We start from the raw sequence: 16,998 nt of genomic DNA on the forward strand, positions 1-16,998 counted from the left end.
GTACGTGACTATATATATATATATATATATATATATATATATATATATATATATATATATATATATATATATATATATATATATATATATATATTGTGACGGAGCGAGGTCTTGGCTTACAGGACAGCGTCCACCGAGAGTCGGCAGCCGAACAAGATGTCTGAGTTGCCTCTCGTGCAAGCGCCTAACACACAGGGGTCTTCTTCATCTTCGCTAAGTGCCACGCTTGCTCCTGTCGATGATGCACCGTAACATCACTCCCCTGCGGCGGAAGCGCCGTCACGGCGCTTAGTACGGCGGTGACGAACGAGGAGGGTGATACGGTTTCAGTCTGGAAACGTGTACAACGTCTGTCTGGAGTGAGGTGGTCGAAAAGGCATTGTTTAGGGGTGCGATCTCGTAGCTCACGTCACTAAGTTGCCGTAACACTTTGTAGGGGCCATGGTAGTGTGATAGTAGCTTCTCTGATAAGCCGACTTGGCGGTTTGGTGTCCAGAGAAGTACCAGAGACCCCGGCGAGAAGTGCACGCTTTGGTGGCGACTGTCATAGCGGTCTTTTTGCTGCGCTTGCGACAAGTGCAGCCGATCACGGGCAAGCTGACGGGCTGCATGGGCTCGAGAAACGACATCGCTGGCGTACTCAGTAGACAAGGGGGCAGCCGAAGGAAGGAGCGTGTCAAATGGTAATGCTGGATGTCGGCCAAATAGCAAATAAAACGGCGAATAACTAGCTGTGTCGTGCCGTGAAGAATTGTACGCGAACGTGACAAAGGGGAGTGCTTTGTCCCAGTCACGGTGATCTGGCGAAACGTACATTGACAGCATCTGCGTCAGCGTTCGGTTCAGACGCTCGGTCAATCCATTTGTCTGTGGATGATAAGCGGTGGTAAGCTTGTGCTCAGTGGAGCAGGCGCGGAGAATATCATCCACAACACGTGAAAGAAAGTACCTTCCTCGATCAGTAAGCAGCTGCCGCGGAGCGCCGTGATGAAGAATGACTTCATACAAGAGAAAGTCAGCGATGTCAGTGGAACAGCTTGTCGGCAGTGCTTTAGTGATGGCAAAGCGTGTGGCGTAGTCTGTGGCGACTGCAACCCATTTATTTCCGGAGGTGGACGTAGGAAACGGGCCCAACAGGTCAAGGCCAACACGGAAAAATGGTTCCGTTGCTATGTCAATGGGCTGTAGGAGGCCAGACGGTAGCACAGAGGGGCGCTTGCGGCGTTGGCAGCGGTCACAAGCAGTGACGTAGCGAACCACAGAACGATACAGTCCGGGCCAGAAAAAGCGACGTCGCACACGATCGTAGGTACGGGAGACGCCTAGGTGACCGGCTGTAGGTACGTCATGTAGTTGTTCGAGAACGCTGGTACGCAGGTGATGGGGAAGCACGAGTAGTAATTCCGGGCCATCAGCGTTGAAGCTGCGACGGTACAGAATGTTGTCGTGCAGTTCGAACAGGCGAACGGAAGGGTCTGTCGGAGCAGAGGTCAGACGCTCGATAATGGAGAGTAACGACGGGTCACGTCGTTGTTCGGTGGAGATATCACCCAAAGCGTAGATGGAGAGAACGCAGGGGTCTGAATCAAGGTCTGTCAAGTCGGGCGTTTCAACCGGATAACGTGACAAACAGTCTGCGTCTGTGTGGAGGCGTCCCGACTTGTAGTGGACCACGAATGAGTATTCTTGCAGACGGAGCGCCCAGCGACCAAGACGTCCAGATGGGTCCTTTAGCGATGACAGCCAGCAAAGAGCGTGATGGTCCGTAACAACGGAAAAAGTTCGGCCATACAGGTAAGGCCTGAATTTCGCCACGGCCCACACTAAAGCTAGGCATTCACGCTCAGTGATGGAGAACTTCCGTTCAGCAGGTGAAAGAAGACGACTGGCGTAAGCAATCACGCGGTCCTTCCCGTGCTGTCGTTGGCCAAGGACCGCTCCAATTCCATGGCCACTGGCATCGGTCCGAAGCTCTGTAGGTGATGCTGGGTCGAAATGGGCCAGTACTGGTGGCGTAGTCAGCAGATGAATAAGAGCCGAAAAGGCGTCCGCTTGCTCTATACCCCATGCGAAGGGAACGTCCTTCTTTAAGAGATCAGTAAGCGGTCGAGCGATGTCGGCGAAGTTGCGGACAAATCGACGAAAATAGGAACATAGCCCTACAAAACTTCGGACGTCCTTGGTTGAGCGTGGTTCAGTAAATTGTTGTACTGCTCGCACCTTTTCGGGATCTGGTTGAACACCATCGGCACTGACAAGGTGGCCGAGTATGGTGATTTGGCGACGTCCGAAATGACATTTTGCAGAATTGAGCTGGAGAGTAGCTCTTCGAAAAACGTCCAGAACAGCTGACAGACGTGTTATATGGCTGTCAAATGTGGGCGAAAAGACGATGACATCGTCTAAATAACATAAGCAGATGGACCACTTATATCCTCGGAGAAGGGAGTCCATCATGCGCTCGAAAGTTGCCGGCGCATTACACAGTCCAAACGGCATGACTTTGAACTGGTAGAGGCCGTCGGGCGTAACGAAAGCGGTTTTTTCACGATCCATGGGGTCGACGGAAATTTGCCAATAGCCGGATCGAAGGTCGATAGAAGAAAAGTATTGGGCACCATGGAGGCAATCGAGGGCGTCATCAATCCGAGGCAAAGGGTAGACATCTTTGTGGGTCACTTTGTTTAAATGGCGATAGTCCACGCAAAAGCGCCAGCTGCCATCTTTCTTCTGAACGAGCACGACTGGGGAGGCCCAGGGGCTGGATGAGGGTTCTATTACGTCTTTAGTAATCATTTTATCCACTTCATTTTGAATTACTTGGCGTTCCTTGTGAGATACGCGATATGGACGCCGCCGTATAGGACTGGCATTACCAGTGTTGATCCGGTGAGTCACTGCAGTTGTTTGGCTGAGAGGGCGGTGGTCAAAGTCGAAAACGTCTCTATATGATGTTAGCAGACTACGGAGGCTGGCAGCTTGCACTGCAGTGAGGTCGGGAGCAATCATCTTGTTAATGTCATCTGTAGGCAGAGTGTAATTGCGGCCAAGACAGGGGGATGTAGTATCGGTGTCCAAACCAGTAACGTTGCAGCTGTCAAGTGGAGATAGGGTGGCCAAAGACATGTCTTGCGGAATAACTTGAGTCAAGAGACTCACGTTGAGTAGTGGTATAACCACTGTATTATTAGCAACGGCGACAACAGTGTGAGCAAGGGCGACGTCTCGGGCCATCAGTACGTCGACTATAGGAGTGACGAGGTAGTCACCGTCGGGCACATGACGTGAGCACGACAAAGTGACATATGTAGCAGCTTGCGGAGGCAAGCGAACGTGGTGACGAGAGCGTAAACGGGGAGAATAGTCTGCTGGAAAATCGGCAAACTGCGGCAGTTCAAGCTGAAGAGCACCAGTGGCACAATCAATGAGCGCAGAATGACGTGACAGGAAGTCCAAACCAAGTATTAGGTCATGAGGACACATTTCAATGACGGCAAACTGAACTAATGTAGGATGACCAGCAATGGACACACGGGCCGTGCACATCCCTTGAACATCAGGGGTCCTCCCATCAGCGACACGAAGTTTGTGGGAAGCGGCAGGCGTGAGCACTTTATGTAGGCGTCGGCGAAGGTTCGCACTCATTACAGAAATGTGCGCTCCAGTATCTATAAGGGCAGAAATAGGCACACCGTCAACGGCAACGTCTAACAAATTTTGTCTCGTCGGAAGCGTCAAGAGAGGATTTGTGGAGGGAGTCGAAGATGCAGCGTCACCTCCGGGCGCTGCACCGTTTAGTTTTCCGGGTAGGCAGGAGCGGGGTTGAATGGAGATGACGGCCTGCGAGTCTGCGGTGAGCGAGACGACTGGCGACGTCCTGGAGGCGAACGCGACTGATGACCATGCGGTGACGGAGATCGGCTGTTGAACCTTCGGTAGTTGTTTTGCGGAGAAGGCTGCACGGCAGACGCGAAGCGGGTGCTGTCCTGTCGGTAGTGAGGTTGAGATGAAGTCCGAGGTGGCGAGGACCAGCGGTAATTGCAGTAACGGACGACATGACCGATACGGTGGCAATGAAAACAAATTGGTCGATTGTCGACGGTTCTCCACGCCACAGGGTCGCGAGATCGGGCCGTGAACTGCTGCTCGCGATAGGACGAGGGTGGACGCCATGAAGCTCGCTGCGGGCTGGGCAAAGCGCACACCGAGGGAATACCTATGCTGGCGAGTTCTTGGCGGACGATGGCTTGAACCATGTTAGCAGTGAGTGGGGTGGTGTCACTTGCAGCGGTGTGAGCCGGAGCAGAGGCAATGGCTTCAAGTTCGCGGCGTACAATTCGGGTCACCTGATCCGATGAATCTAGAGGTGGTGGCTGTGTTCTTGCACGGTCTTCGCAAGATGATGTTGCAGCCGTATTCGGAAGGCGGGTGAACACGCTGTTAATCCGCCGGCTCTTCGCTTGCTCAAAGCGCCGACATTCTTTTATAATGGCGTCCACTGTAGAAAAATTTTTGCAGATGAGGAGGTTGAATGCGTCATCCGCAATCCCCTTAAGAATATGCCCGACCTTGTCAGCCTCCGGCATATCGGCATTGGCTTTGCGACACAACGACAACACATCTTCTATATAGGAGACGTAAGACTCGGTCGAGGTCTGCGCCCGAGACGCGAGCATTTTGTTCGCGGCCATTTTTCTTCCAATCGGCTTTCCGAACAGGTCTAGCATTTTCTCCCTGCACACTGCCCAACTCACAAGTTCTGTTTCATGGTTCTCATACCACGATTTGGCGGTTCCCCTAAGATAGAATAACAGGTTTGCCAGCATAAGAGTCGGGCCCCATCGGTATCGAGTACTCACACGTTCGTACTCTGCCAGCCAATCTTCAACGTCAACTTCATCTGGATCACCGGAACCGCTGAACGTGCCAGGATCCCGCGGGGGTTCGAGCACAAAGGTTGTGGTCGCAGAAGGAGATGTAGTTACCGCATCATCTCCGGCCGCAGGAACACCAGGAGCAGATGCAGACGCCGTACTCTCCGTCATCGTTGTGGAATGACCCTTTAAACGTCGGCCGCTGCGAAGTTCCGTTGCGAGGTGGTTACCCAGCACGCTTCCACCAAATGTGACGGAGCGAGGTCTTGGCTTACAGGACAGCGTCCACCGAGAGTCGGCAGCCGAACAAGATGTCTGAGTTGCCTCTCGTGCAAGCGCCTAACACACAAGGGTCTTCTTCATCTTCGCTAAGTGCCACGCTTGCTCCTGTCGATGATGCACCGTAACAATATATATATATATATATATAATAAGATGGCGTCCAGTACCCTCAAGACTCTTCTTTATTGTCTCGAGTATGTGCCCCACAACCTAAACTGGAGTGGTGATGATGAGTATGTACAGATGAAAAGATGGAACGAGTAATGATGCTCACACTTATTTTCCCCGCGCACTTGAGCAGCCGGCCCGGCCGAGACTTAGGCGGGAAAGGTACGGCGAATAAAGGGTTTAAGGCGTAAAACGTGAACTATCTCGGATGCACGGTAACGACGGTCCGAGGAACCCTCGACGGGAGTGACAAGGTAATTGACAGAAGATGTTCGTTCACTAACAACGTAAGGTTCGAGAAAGCGTGACTGAAACTTTTCACACAATCCGGGTGTACGAACAGGTGTCCAAAGTAGTACTTTATCTCCAGGACGGAAGGTGACGTCTCGACGAAAGCTGTCATAGCGTTGCTTGCGGTCTAGCTGACTGGTCTCCGTGTTGAGTTGAGCACGTTGCCGTGTGTCAGCGAGCCTGGAAACGAAATTTTTGGCGTAGTCGTGGACGTTTTTGTCGTTACTATTGAAGAAAGAGGCGTCAATAGTGAATGTCGGCGCACGACCATAGACGAGGAAGAAAGGTGAATACCCGGTGGCTCGTTGAACAGCAATGTTGTGTGCAAACGTTACGAACGGCAAGATTCTGTCCCAGTTATCGTGGTTCGGGCCGATGTACGTGGATATCATGTCGATTAGAGTCCGGTGGAATCGCTCTGGCGGGCCATTTGTCTGCGGGTGGTAAGTGGATGTGGTCTTATGAACTGTGCCACAAGTTTTTAGAATGTCGTCAAGAATTGTCGACATGAAGGCCTTGCCCCGGTCACTCAACAACATATGAGGTGCACCATGACGCAACACAATGGCTTCTAAAAAGAAGGCGGCAACGTCTGAGGCGGAGTAAGCGCGTAGAGGAGCGGTCTCCGCGTGTCGTGTGAGGTGGTCGACGGCTGTGACGATCCAGCGGTGGCCCGCTGGCGTTATGGGAAGTGGTCTGATGAGGTCTATTCTGACAACGACAAAAGCTGTATCGGGACATGGAATGAGTTGTAATAATCCATCAGGAGCAGAAGTTGGTCGTTTCTGGCGTTGACACAGTGCACAAGAAGCGACATAATAAGCCACAAAGGTAGAAAGACCAGGCCAAAAGAAACGGCTCCTAACGCGGTTGTAGGTCTTCTGAAATCCCAAGTGTCCAGCTGATGGGTCATCGTGGAGTGCTTCGAGAGCTAGTTTTCGCAGTGAACGGGGAATTACTGGCACCCACCGATGTCCATCCGCATTGTAAGTATAGCGCTGCACGACATTGTTGTCTAGCTTGAACTGCCGTAGCTGACGACGTAGTCTGGCATTAGGTGGACAAGGCGAGTCATTCAAGTACCCGATGATACGGTTACAGTATGGGTCGTCACGTTGGCACGCGGCAAACTGAGCACTGCTGTTTAAAGATAGTGACCCAGCAACCGCCAGGGGCGATAACGTGAGTGTAGAAGAAGCCGCTTGATCACCTGATGGGCATCGAGGATGCGTGGTTGGAGATGAAAGTGGCAGAGGGAAGCGAGAGAGAGCGTCGGCATCCTGATGCTGTTTGCCAGAGCTGTACACAACGTCAAAAGTGTACTCTTGCAAACGGAGTATGCAGCGACCGAGTCGCCCAGACAAATTCTTTAGCGAAGACAACCAGCATAGGGCATGGTCGTCGGTAATCACAGTGAAGTGGCGTCCATACAGATAAGGTTGAAACTTATGGATGGCCCAAACGACAGCAAGACACTCCTGCTCTGTTATCGAGTAGTTCTGCTCCGCAGGTGTTAGCGCGCGGCTGGCATACGCAACTACTCGCTCACGTGAAGTGTCGTCACGTTGGAGGAGGACGGCACCGATTCTGTGGCCGCTGGCATCTGTGTGAAGGAAAGTGGGTGCGCTCTCATCGAAGTGACGGAGGACGGGGTGTGATGTCAAAGCACGTTTAAGGGCTTGGAAAGCACACTCGCACTCGTCAGTACAAGTGAAGGCCGTTCCTGACGTCAGAAGCTTGTGTAACGGCCCCGCAATGACAGCAAAGTGACTGATAAAGCGGCGGAAGTAAGACGCCAGGCCCACGAAACTTCGCAACTGTTTTTGATTGCCCGGACGTGGAAAATTAATTTCGGCAGCAACCTTGTCGGGGTCGGGTCGAACGCCATCTTTGCTGACAAGGTGACCCAAAACTTCGATGCTCCTGCTGGCGAAATGGCACTTCTTTGTATTGAGCTGAAGCCCAGCGTTCGAAATGCACGTAAGAACTTCGTCCAAACGCCTAAGGTGCTGAGAAAAAGTAGAAGAATAAATTACGATGTCGTCCAATGAGCATAAGCAGGTTTTCCACTTGGGACCACTTAAGACAGTATCTATCATGCGCTCGAATGTTGCTGGAGCGTTGCATAAGCCAAAAGGCATGACGTTGAACTCGCAAAGCCCGTCAGGCGTTGAAAACGCTGTTTTCTCCTTGTCTGCTTCGCGAATAGGTATTTGCCAATACCCGGATCGAAGGTCAAGGCTGGAGAAATATTCTGCGCCTTGTAGGGAGTCCAGGGCATCATCCATGCGTGGCAAGGGATATACATCTTTTTTTTCGTTATCTTATTGAGCGCTCTGCATACAACACAAAAGCGGACAGAATCATCCTTTTTCCGGACCAACACAACAGGAGATGACCAAGAGCTGGATGAAGGTCGAATAATATCCCGTTTGAGCATGTCGGCGACGTTTTCCTCAATCATTTGCCGTTCCGCCGAAGACAGACGGTATGGGCGGCGGCGCACAATGGAGCTGCCTTCGGTTTCGATGCTGTGCTCTGCAACAGAGGTGCGGCCTAAAATTTTGGAATGCACGTCGAACGAAATGCTGTGCTTTTGGAGAAGGTCTAAAAGGTCTCTCTTTTGCTCAGCAGTGAGGTAAGGACTTATGGTAGCATTTAAAGCAGCAGTGGTTGCCTTGGTATTGGTTGTAGCAGACAAAGGTGGTGATTCTGCGTGAAGAGGAACCAGCGAAAAAGGCTCGCTGTCAGCGAAGCAGCTCACAGCAGTGCCCTGGGGCAGCATCACTAGCAAAGAAGTTGGGTTCAAGGCGGTGACCAATGCCTTACCGTTGTTAAACCGCACAAGGCCAGGTGCAATGGTAAGCCCCGCAGGTTTGGAGCCAACTGATGGAGCAATGAACACGTCACCGTTAACAATAGTATCCGAAGCGATCGTGAGAATTCGTTCATCTCCTGGCGAAATGAAACAATCCGCAGCAGCAACAAAACGGAAGCTGTATGGATCGATATCAGATGTACTCTCAGTAGCTGACATATGAATTACTCGCTGACGACATGATATGAAAGCTGATGCCGAAGAAAGGAAGTCCCATCCTAAAATGACTGTGTGAGTGCACAAAGGAAGTACAAGAAGCTGAATGTGGTGAAGGATGCCATCTATGAAAACGCGGACTGTGCAAACACTTGAAGGCTGAATAGGGACTTCATCTACGCAACGAAGGGGAGGGCCATCGTATGGCATCCTAACTTTTTTTCAAATGGGCACAAAAATCTGCACGAATTACGGAAAGTGATGCGCCTGTGTCTACCAGTGCCTCTTTCTGTATACCTTCAACGTACAACAATAAAACATTTGATGGGTGGTCTGGAGGAGTTTGACGCAGTTCGAAAGATGCAGCTTTCCCTCCCGAAGCTGCACTGTTTAGTTTTCCAGTTGGCGGTCGGGAATCAGAGTAGAAGTCGAAGGGGAGAGGAGCACAGCACAACACAATCAGAACAACGTTACGAGGTGGAGGTATATGATGCCGTACATGACACATGACTTCCGTGTCTGGATTATCATGTTGGGATGTGTCGTTTACCTTCGTCATCTATTCACGTCACGTGATACCAAATTTAGTATTTGTGGAGCCAGCGAAACGGCCACGAGCACGCTATCAGCATGGTATGTTGTCATGTTGTTACAACACACGCGTGTCAGGATTATCCTGTGTTGTGAGTGAAGTGCGCGAGTCAAGTGACTTTCAAATTTGGCGCGTAAGATGAACTACTGACAATGTGTGCAAGATGGCGTATTGCGCCAGTGCGGCGAACACTGGCGATTGGAAAAAGAAGAAAATTCAAGGGAATGGGAGAAAAATCCAGAGCCAGGGCATCGAAGAACGAGGAAGAAGAGATTGGGGCTCGTGCTTGGAAGGAGAAGGCTAGGGTGCGGCGTGCGACCTCGTCGGGTGCGAATAACCCCTGGGCGTCAGGGCATCCACCTAGCTGGCGACTGTTTCCACGGGGTCCTGGTGACCATTCAACCGCAGCGGCTATTGGCGAATCCTTGGCAAGACCTTGGTCTGATGTTCGAGCGGAAGACAGTGCAGCAGATGACGTCTACCGGGAGCGGGAGCAAGCCGTCGGGCTACGGGCCCGAGCTTATGCACTCTCACCACGGCAGCTTCCCCAATGGACTATTGAAGGGCGTGAACCGCTGGTGAGCCGTATCCGTCTTCTCTCGCGTCCGGACTCAAACACGAGGACTTTAACGAAAAGGACTGCTTAGACTCTTAGAGGTTTTCGCTCGCTAACGAAACTGACAGTGCTAATTAGTTAACATTTTTCTGATCTTAGTATTTTCCTTTTTGTGGTTTTTTTTTGTGTGTTTGTGAAAGTATAATTTTTTTTTTGCAAATCAAACGCTCACTTCCTTTTCTCGTGAGAGATTAACGTTTCACAGCTAGCTCGACTGGCTTTATTTACTGAACCTGTCACATCCTGTTTCCACCAGTCAAATATTTCGTCATCCATTGACGTCCCGTAATACCAAATTTGGTATATGTCGAGCTAGAAAAACGGCCGCGAGCTCATCATTAAGGCCCAATATACTCCAATGTAGAGTTGACGCGCGCGCACGCTGGGCACAGCGACGCTACATTAGCAAAACGCGAGCACTCAACAGCCGACGACCAGCGTTCGTCGACGTGGCCCGACGGCAACCAGTGCGAAATGCGACATACAGCATTTCGCACCGATGCGTTACGAAGGCAATACTGCGTCTTCCTCTTTTCGTGATGGAGAGACGCCGGACGCAATGAAACGCTCATGCGTCAAAGCAACGCAGTGCGGCGCGCGCCTGCGAGGCCTCTTTGGCGGATTCAAGGTCGTGCAATGTTGTACAAGGTCGGTAGGCGCAGAAGCAACAAGCAACGAGAGATAAGTTTCTCTTCATTTCTTTGTGTTTGTGAACACCATTATTATTTTTTTTCGCTCCTAATCAATAATTAGCGTTGCGGGTACTGTAGGTGTGGGACATGGGCATTGTTGTAGTGACGTTGACTGCGTCAACGGGCTAGGCGGCTGTTTTGAAGAAGGACGGGGCGCCTGGTTAGTTGTTAAAGAGCTAGAGCTGAACACGAAGAGACCTACTGAGAGGCTACTAGCGAAATCGAACACGTATGTGTGCGGTGTAGGCGGCAGATTCAAACCGTTGTTGAAGTAGGATAGTTAACGGAGGCGGCAGGATAGCGGGATTAGGGTTGAACGTAGGCCTGTCAGGCACTCGGTCCGATGGTCGGGCTGGCGATGGCTAAGGAGGCTAGGAAAACCACGAGCGAGAGTGAGCTGGTGCAGTGCGAAGAATGCAAGCGCTGGTGCGACTTAGATGAGACAGCATTCACGAGTTTGGCTGACACGCAGAAGGCGATCTTCGTGTGCAGGCTGTGCGAGGCTCTGAAGGCGGCCGTGCAGCGCATAGAGGCTAGCATCAAGGGGCTTCAGGGGGAGCTTAGGGCGGAACAGGAGCAGAGGATAGAACTCCAAAAAGAGCTCGGAGCGTCGCGTGAGCGGAAGGAGGCTACCGCCAGCCTATTAGAGCAAATGAAGGGTAACCTTCGAAAAGAACGGGAAGGGCGGACCGAGCAAGAGCAGCGGGTAAAGGAACTAATGGCGCTTCGCCCCGGCCCCGAGCGGTGTGAGACGGAAGGCGTGGGAAGCGGAGAAGGCGACTGGCGGGAAGGAACAGGCGAGAAAGGAGGTCAGGGGGCTGCAGTGTCTGGCCACAGTACGGAGGCTCCGAGAACATACAGCAGTCTTCAAGCAGGGCAGAAAGACAGGACAGACGGCAGAGAGAGAAACAGGCGAAGCAAACAGGGGCGCCATCACAAACAGGAAGCCAGCGATTGGAGCGTAGAAGGGTCTTAGTAATGGGGGACTCTAACGTGGCCAGGGTTTGGGATGGCGTCTTCAAGACAGTGAAGGAATATGGGAGAGTCAGGGTGGAGGCACAGTCTGTGAAGAGCATGGTGGATGCACTGGCTAAAGCTCAGGAGGTTGTAGAAAACAGCATAGAGGGCGAAAATCTAGTAATTATTCTTGCTGGGCTCAATGAAGTGTTGAAGGGCAGGGATCAGAGCTTTCAGAGAAAGCTAGAGGATGGGATGCCTAAGCTCTGAAAAGCCTCTGGCAGTGTGCATGCAACCATATGCACAGTCCCAGAAGTCTGGGGGCTGCCTCGTGGGTTTGAAAGGAGGGTAGTGGAAGCCAATTGTGTGATCAAGGGTTTGAGCCGGCAACTCGGATCCAGCGTAATGGAAGTTAACCAAGACGTGTACGAGCCCGGCGCTCGCCCCTTTGCACAGGATCACATTCACTACAGTGGTGCGACGGACAGGAGGGTCGGTAACAGCATGGGTCGCTAAGCCATAGCTTTTTTATGGGGACCCAGAGCCCTGAGGCCAACAGTGTAGCCAAAGACGGACCTAAAGTGGCACAAATATTCAAGCCACACGAAGTCCGTGAGAAAAGAAATCGACGTAAGCACAAGGGCCGAGATAAGTCACACGTAGACTATATTAACATGCAGGGTGGCAGGAATAGGCTAAAGTGGGAAGAGATAGAAAAGCAGTTGAGGCAGGAGGAGCTGATGGTATATGGGGTTGTGGAGACACATCTTCGGGACCTGGAGCAACCACCCTGCAATCGAGACTACGTATGGGATTATTGCAATAGAACAGAAGGCAGCAAAGATGGGGGTGGGATTGGTGCATTTATACATAAGAGCATGGGTTGGCAGAGGCAAGCAGGGATGCAAGGAAAATTTATGGCTAACAGGGAAAGTGGCAGGGAAAATGACTCTCCTTGGTTTCGTGTATTTGTGGACGGGAGCATAAGCCAGAGAGGAAAACCAGGCAATGGTAGAGTGTATATCAAATGACATTCAGGAGTTAGGAGGAGAGTGCGAGATAAATATACTAGCAGATATGAATGCACACATAGAAGATATAGATGGGTATACTGACTCAACAGGCAAAATGATCATGGATTTGTTTGAAAGGCATGATTTGATCATTTGCAACAGTACCGAGAAGTGTGAAGGGCAAATGACATGGGAGGCAGGAAGGCTGCAGTCAACGATAGATTACGCACTGATGTCACATACGATTTATGATAAGCTCAGAGGAATGGACATAGATAAAGGTGGCTCCAGAAGTCTGGGTAGTGATCACAAACGTATCGATCTAAGTTTTGGAAGATCAGCAAAAGTGGGAAGGAGACAAGATGAGCAACTACAGGAAAATCTTCATTTAGAAAGGCAAATAGAAATTGCTACAAAACAAATTGAGAAAGTAATCACTGAGGATAATAAAAATGTGTGGACATACACACATCTAATTAGACTGTTTGGGCTAGAGCTTGCTAAGGCACATGACAAGTCACCCCGGAAAAGTAGACACAAGCCCAAGAGTTAGTGGGATGAGGAAGTTAAGAGAGCCATAGCAAAACGTCAGGAAGCCTCTAGGGAACACAGACATGCTAAGCAACGGGGTGAACCGACAGATGATGTTGAAAGAAAATGGGAAATTTTTCTAAGCTCTTGAAGGGAAGCATCCCTCCTGATCAATGAAAACATTAGAAGAAAGGGTGCTCAGTGGCTGGCAGAAGAACATAAATAGGACAGAAAGACAGCTGTGAAATATTGGAACCATCTAAACTCCCTAAAAATGAAACAAATTTAGAGCAGAGGTATATAACTACAGCTCAAGGTGCTAGGCTAGAAGGGGACGAAGCTATTTATTATATAAGAATAAGAGTGACAAAAAAATTTCAACAAAGAAGTGCCTTATGCACCACAATAGACAGGGATGAATCAAGTGGCACAATGGCTCCATTTTCACAACGAGAGTGGGAAAGGGCTGAGAAGAGGGTTCCAAGTAGTACATCAACAGGCCCAGATGGCATTCCAATTATGCTGATAAAGACATTGGGTCCGAAGTCTAAACAGACTTTGAGAGAGGCAGTGATCAGAACTATAATCGATGGTGAAGTCCCTGATGAATGGAAACCTAGCAGGATGAGCCTGATTTATAAAGGAAAGGGGGACAAAGATGACATAAACAACTACCGTCCCGCAACAGTGTCATCAGTAATCTACAGGCTGGCGATGCAGATTATAAAGGAAAGACTGCAGGCACGGATAAAGGATGAGGGGGTACTGGGGGAACTGCAGAATGGGTTTCGGAAACACAGTAGGTTGGAAGACAATCTGTTCTCACTGACGCAGTGCATCGAAATAGCAGAAAAGGAACTCAGGCCTTTGTGGCTAGCATTTTTGGATATCAAGGGAGCTTACGATAGCGTGGTTCAAGAGGATTTGTGGGGAATACTAGACAGACGGGGTGTGGAAGATGGATTCATAATCTTTTAAAGGAAATCTATGAAAGTAACAAGGTAGTTATAAATTGGGAAAAACAGGTATCCAATCCCAAAGAGGTGATACGGGGACTTAGGCAGGGGTGTCCATTGTCCCCCCTGATATTCATAATGTACCTAGAAGGAGAAGAGGCAAAATTAGAGAGAAGTGGACTCGGCTTCAACCTCTCTTTGGTCAAACAAGGAAAATTCATTGATCAGGCACTACCAGCAATAATGTACGCAGATGATATAGTGCTAATGGCCGACAACAAGGATGATTTGCAGAGATTGATGGACAACTGCGGTAATAAGGGAGATAGGTTAGATTTTAGATTCAGTAAGGAAAAATCAGCAGTCATGATTTTTAAAAATAACGAAAGAAGTGAGCTTAGAATACAGGAAGTCACGCTAGAGATAACAGATAAATACAAATATCTGGGCGTATGGATAAGCAATGGGACCGAGTACCTAAGGGAACACGAAATATACGTGACGACTAACGGTAAGAGGAATGCAGCAGTGATGAAAAATAGGGCACTTTGGAATTACAATAGGTATGATGTTGTGAAAGGAATATGGAAAGGGGTCATGGTTCCTGGGCTGACGTTCGGCAATGCGGTCTTGTGCATGAGGTCGAAAGTTCATGCAAGATTAGAAATGAAGACAGTGGAATAGGTAGGCGTACTTCAGGAGCCGACGGGAATACACCAAATCAGGGAGTACAAGGTGATATGGCGTGGACATCATTTGAGGGCAGGGAAGCTAGCAGCAAGATAAAATTTTAGAATCGATTCAGAGAAATGGGGGAGGAGCATTGTGCTAGGAAGGTTTTCAGCTACTTGTACATGAAGAATGTCGATACAAAATAGAGGAAGCGAACCAGAAATTTGACTGGTAAGTACTTAGAAAACAGCAGGTGGTCAACCCAAAAAGAACTATCTGTTAAGAAGAAAGTGAAGGAAACGGAGACTGACGTGTGAAGAACTGGCATGATTATGCAGTCCGCACTACAGATCTATCGAACTTTTAAGCAGGAAATTGCCAAAGAAAGGATCTATAATAATACTTGGGGTAGTTCTCTACTATTTGAGGCCTGGACGGTAGTATTGCGAACCAAGACATATCGGGCCAAATACGCAGGGGTTGACACAGTATGCAGTGCGTGTGGAGAGGAAGAAGAAACTGCCGAACACTTGATAATGTTCTGTAAAGTGCTTCACCCTATAGTTCAGGATGATGGCGCAGGGTTTTTTAAAGCACTGGGGTTTAGGAACAGGGAGGGCAAAATATACTTTAAGCGGGTAGACTTAACTAGAAGGAGGTTATCTGATTGGTGGCTAAAGTCCAGGCACGAGTGAAAATTGAACCTTTCACTTCAAAGTACCCGTCCAACTTTACTACTCATGGAAAAAAAAAAGATAAATCTTGTGGTTTAGTTCACTAAGCATTACGGCTAGGTGGCGTTAGCCGCCGTCCGATCTCAAGGGTACAGCCACATCCATCCATTCATCCATCCATCCATCCATCCATCCATCCATCCATCCATCCATCCATCCATCCATCCATCCATCCATCCATCCATCCATCCATCCATCCATCCATCCATCCATCCATGGCAGGACCGGTGCTTGGCGTGAGAACGCCAGCGTGACGCGACGAAATGAACGCCGGGAAGCACGCGCACGGCGTCGCCTCGAAAAGTATTGGCGCCTTGACTTTGGCGTGTAGTCATGTTCTCACATGACGCGCATCTCATAATTATCATGTTTGCAACAGTCACATACATTCGTCATCCACTGGCGTCACATAAATGTGATAGCGGTCGTTTCGCTTGCTTCACATACGCCAAATTTGGTGTTTTAATAACAAACTTGGCATATGTGAAGCTAGCGAAACGGCTGCGAGCGCATCATGAGTGTGGCATGTAGTCACGTTGCTACATGACATGCATGTGGTGATTATCATGTTTGGATATGCCATTTACCTACGTCGTACGCTCGCGTCGCGTAATACCGAGTTTGGTACATGTGAAGCTAGCGAAACGGCCGCGAGCACATCATGAGTGTGGCATGTAGTCATGTTGTTACATGACACACATCTCATGATTATCATGTTTGCACTAGACACATACTTTCATCATCCATTCACGTGCCGTAATACCTAATTTTGTATTCTTGAGGCTAGCGAAATGGCAGCGAGCGCATGACGAGCGTGGCATGTAGTCATGTGGGAACATGACATGTGAGTCATGATTCTCATGTTAGGGTCTGTCAATTGTGTTCGCCAGGCAGTCGCGCCATACCATACCAGTTCTGCAACATGCCATGTGAACTAAACCACCGCAAGAGCTGCAGGACCACGAAATGTAAATCATGATTTTCATGACTACATGTCATGACTTTCATGTTATGACGAGTCAAATATGTTCTTCGTACAGCCATGTTATGCTTTATCAAGTTTGGTATCGATACCATTATCGAAACCGCTAGGAGAGCTAAAAGTCGTAGGCGGATAGATAGATATACACGTACAAAGTCGCTGAGGTGCGCCAAGAAATGCTTCGCATTTATTATAATGAAGTCTTACTTTTGATTTGTACAGATGGCCTCGCCCGAACGGGCAAGGCCTCCCAAAAATTGGCCTATAGACTCATTAGGGTGTCCTTCCCCACGGCAATCTTTAGTAAAAGGCGAAAGATTGTTGCGGTTAACTGAGGAAGGACCTGAGCGATGTATGAAGAGCGGCTTACAAGCCGAGGTGCTAAAGAATAGTCAGAAAACTTGGCCAAGCTTATACACAAGGTTTTTGTATGTTCTGTCCTCTTAAATTTGAAACGTGTGTTGTCATAAAAAATTTTTGTGCATGATTCACAACAATGACGTATACCTTTTAATGAACAAAAATCAAGTATAGTCACATTCAGCTTAGTTTAGGTTCCTATGCTGGCGAAAAATGTATGCACTCATGTACACTTCCATCAAAC

General features: G+C 49.4%; 1 non-coding gene across 1 annotated transcript; it reads right to left on the reverse strand.

Moving 5' to 3' along the window:
* Nucleotides 1-16,622: 16,622 nt before the first annotated feature.
* Nucleotides 16,623-16,745, reverse strand: LOC119173045 (U5 spliceosomal RNA). Its single transcript, XR_005109998.1, has one exon. It is a non-coding gene; the product is annotated as a U5 spliceosomal RNA (small nuclear RNA).
* Nucleotides 16,746-16,998: the final 253 nt, after the last annotated feature.

The sequence above is a fragment of the Rhipicephalus microplus genome, chromosome 4, assembly GCF_043290135.1.
Source record: "Rhipicephalus microplus isolate Deutch F79 chromosome 4, USDA_Rmic, whole genome shotgun sequence".
NCBI classification, from domain to species: Eukaryota; Metazoa; Arthropoda; class Arachnida; order Ixodida; family Ixodidae; genus Rhipicephalus; species Rhipicephalus microplus.